We start from the raw sequence: 4062 nt of genomic DNA on the forward strand, positions 1-4062 counted from the left end.
GTGTGGGATTGGGGTTGAGCAGGGAGAGCTGGACATGGCCTGGCTCACAACATAGCCATTTCCTCTCTGCTGGTTTTTCCCTCTCCCAGGCATGTGTGAAATGAGCCACAACATGATGGAACTCTCTGAAAGGCCACTTTCAAGGATTATCCATGCCAATCCTTAGCTCCTTCGGGAAAGCAAACATCCCAGGTGGATGAACTGTGCTTAGTCCTATCTCTGTGAAGGATAAGAAAACCCTTCAACCTTAAAATTGCCCAAAGCTAATGAGCTGCTTTTGGGGTATGTCACCCAGCAGGGTGACGCACATGCATGTTGAAAGGCTGGTGACAGGGGCAGCGGTCAGGCAAGGCTGAGATGACCCTCTGTGCATGAGGACTTGCTGGCCTTAAGGCTTTTTTTTTAAGAACCAGGAGGCCCAATGTCTGTAAACTTTCCTATTGGAGTCATCTGTTGCTTTGTAACAGCTTATCCCTGAATTTTGTGGCATAAAATAATGACTGTTATTTAATATCTCTCCCTGGTTTCTGTGGGTTAGGAATCAGCACAGGAGTTGTGACTTGTGTCTGGGGCCTCAGGTGGGGTGGGTCAAAGGCTACATGCTGGAATCATCTAGAGGCTTATTCACTTATAAGTCTGGCCGTTGATGATGTTGACTGGGAACCTAGCTGGCTGGGACACCCAAACGCAGCTTCTTCGTGTCCTTGGGCTTCTTTACAACCTGGTGACTGGATTCCAAGGGCAACTGTCTCAAGACAGAGAGCCAGGTGGAAACCATATCCATTTTCGAACCTGATTCTAGAAGTCACACAGTGTTGACTCTGCCACATTGTATTTGTTAGAAGAGAATCACTAAATCTTCCCTATGTTCAAGGGAAAGGAAATTAGACTCCATTTTTCACAGGCATATTTTAAAACCACCATATCCCCTTTAACTGAAGTCTAGGGAAGACTCCAGAATAGTGATATAAGCTCAAATGTAAAAGAATGCATTGTAGCAACAATTTGTGTTTTGAGATTTTGCAGGACACTATCCTAAGCAGTGTTTTGGCAGCTTTCTCTGGCCTCCACCTCCCCAAAGCAGTGTCCTCTGAGAAGCTTCTCTCCCTTTGGTTAAAAGAATATAGGACCATCTGATTTTATTGTGCATGCACGTGTATCATGGGTCCATCCATAGTCCACCCGAAACACTGCAAACCATGTAGTCTCTGTCCTGGAACATTAGGCAGATTCTCGAAGTTCAGTCTAAATCTGTGATATTTTAGAGCTTCCCAAAGATAAAATAAATAAATAAGCCATCCTAATGGTGAAGAGTTATGTTTAAGGGAAGGTTCTTTGACTGAACTAGTTTAAATGTTAATTTTATTACTCAAGAGGGCACTTTGGAACTCCCTGTCATTATCAAACAATTAAACTCTAGTTTCTTATTAATTTTTACTGCCTTCCTAGGGTAATTAGAGGCACATAATGTGAATTGCATCCCATTAATGAATAGATTTTTGAATGTGAGTGGGCAGAGCCTTTTATCTGGCTATCCAACAAGACAAGGGCCATGAAAGGAAAAAGGGTGGGCCCTTCCCAGAATAGAGGGCCTCTGCACACCTTTCTGAGTCCAGAGTTAACCCTGGAAATACCCTATGTAAAACTCCTAGTCGTCAAGCTTTCAGGAAGGCATGATGGATTGGTTCTTTCCTTGAGCTCAAAGTTGGTAGTCAGAAAATGGACAGTCTTTTTGGAACAAAGAGTTGGAAGCCAAAACCGGGATATTAAGATTTCTGAAGTCCCAAAGGAAGACTGTCACTCAGGGATTCATCTTTCTGGTTTGTTGAAAGTGCCATTTATGAGGCATCTAGTATTTGCCTGGTACTTTGCTTGGCAACATGAGTATATTATTTAGTTCTGAACACTACTTCATGAGATTGCTGGTGTTATTCCCATTTGACAAGGAAAACCCATCTCAGGCTTAAAAGCATGAGATCATATAGTGAGAGACAGATCTTGGCCCTAAGCCCAGGTCTGGCTGAGTCTAGAGCCTTTAATTCTTAGCCACTGTGTTTTACTGCCTCTTGGTCTGGCCACACCTTTATTCGTATGCTCAGTCCAGTCACTCTAATTTATTTTAACTTTTTTCATGTTGGTAGATTTTTTAACAAAATAGAACACTAGTGTTGAAAGGACCTTTAGGGATGTAATGTGATCCCTTCACTCTATAAATGAGGAAATTGAAGCCCAGGGAGGAGAAGGGACCACCTAAATAAACCAGTGAAAGAGTAGTTGTCTGTCTGTCTTGTTCCATGTACAGCCTAGAGGTAGTAGGTGTCCTGGCTGCCAAGTACTCTCCTGATTCCAGCTCTGTATGGATAATCCTCAAACCCTAACAGAGAAGTCGAACTCAGGCTTCCCAGGTAGGCTTCTCACTGGCAGTACCCCTGCTCTGAGAATCTAGGTAGGCCACATTCCTCTGTATGGGAAAACTGTAGCCAACTCTGTCTTGTCCATTTGCAACCGAACACCACCAACCCAGAAATACAAATTGTGTTGGCACAAGCCCCCACATACTTGGCATTTGCCCCCTCAAAGTCTTCCCTGGTGATTTCTGGGATTGCCAAGGCTTGTCTCATGTTTTCCCATAGCCTGTCAGCTGCAAGGTTTATATGGCCTCTTCCCTCCTCTCTTCTACTCCTACCTGACAGAGTCTGCTGCCTGGAAAGCTGGCTGCTGAAGCTTCCTCAGTGCCCTTCGTGAGGACATTGTAGGCTTTCCATGACGAAGGGGGTTCTCTGGATGCTCTCAAAGTTTGCAACTTTGAGAATGGGCAGAGCATTTCAGGGTTATATGGTGGACCAGAAAAAGGCCTCTTCCCAGCTCTGTGCCCCATTATCACTGGGCTCTTATGAACAGTGCCAGGAGCCCCTGGCCATCATCCCATATCCAAAATATCACCAGGGGTTATGGTTGTGCTCATGAGTTATGGTCCCATCCGTTTCTGGCCTTCACTCTCTCAACCATAGCAGCTTAGACCTGTTCCAAAGAATAGATGGGAAGCAGATGCCACCCCATTCCCTCCACCCTCCTCTTTTCTCCTCTTTGAACTCAAACCGTACTCCTCTCTTCATTCTTAGCTGTAGAACAAGGACGTTTATTGACTTACTGAATATGTTTACACTGAGTGCTTGCTATGTGCCAGGCCTTCTGCTATGTGCTGGGAATATAGTTATTTGCCAATCTTTCTTTTCTTCCTTTCTAATAGAACTTCAGTTCTATGGGAAATTTTATTGGGGCAAGAATTTGTCAAACTCCAGTGAAGTCTTGTGATTGTTGTAAATTGAGCAGGATACTATGCCTACCCCCACTCCCCCCACCCCAATCTACTAGCCATGTGATCCTAGGCTAGATGAGATATAAGAGGAAGGATAGCTATTTCTGGGAAAGCATTTGCTTTCCTGATAAAAAGGGCAGACATGAAAGGTGGTGCCATGGCCTCTCCTGATTTCCTACCTTGAGTGGGGGAGTTGACGCCTGGAGCTTGGGAGCCTGGAGCACTAAGCTTGGGTGGAAAGAACCACACGAGGATGTTTGAGCAGGAATATAGGACATCCTAGATCCTGATGACTTGGTTGAGCTGTCAGACCAACCTGAGGCTGCCTTCCTCTGGGCTCACTTAGAAAACAATCAACTCAGAATGGTTTAAGTTACTCTAAACCTCTTTATCAGTCCTAACAGATACCTACATAGTGAGTGACCGGACTGAGTCCTTGGCCGTATATTGCTTACACTCAATCAACGGGTGACAGTGAAGCAGGATGGGTACAGAGCAAAGTTGTCCTTTTAGGCAATGCCTCAGCCTTACACTCAGACTTTCTCTTTTGCTTATCAGAGGAGAAGAACAGCATTGTTCTTGCACACTGTGCCTTTGCTCAATATAATTAAATTCCATCTTTATTTGCTTTTACTTTTAACTTCCAATTTCTCAGAGTAAATATGAGCCAGGAAGAGCTGATCAAAGAAGCAGCTGCTCCTAGGAGCCTGGCTGGTCGGCGGACCATAGTAGATTGTGAGCTC

This window comes from Lutra lutra, chromosome 5, assembly GCF_902655055.1.
Source record: "Lutra lutra chromosome 5, mLutLut1.2, whole genome shotgun sequence".
Lineage (NCBI taxonomy): Eukaryota > Metazoa > Chordata > Mammalia > Carnivora > Mustelidae > Lutra > Lutra lutra.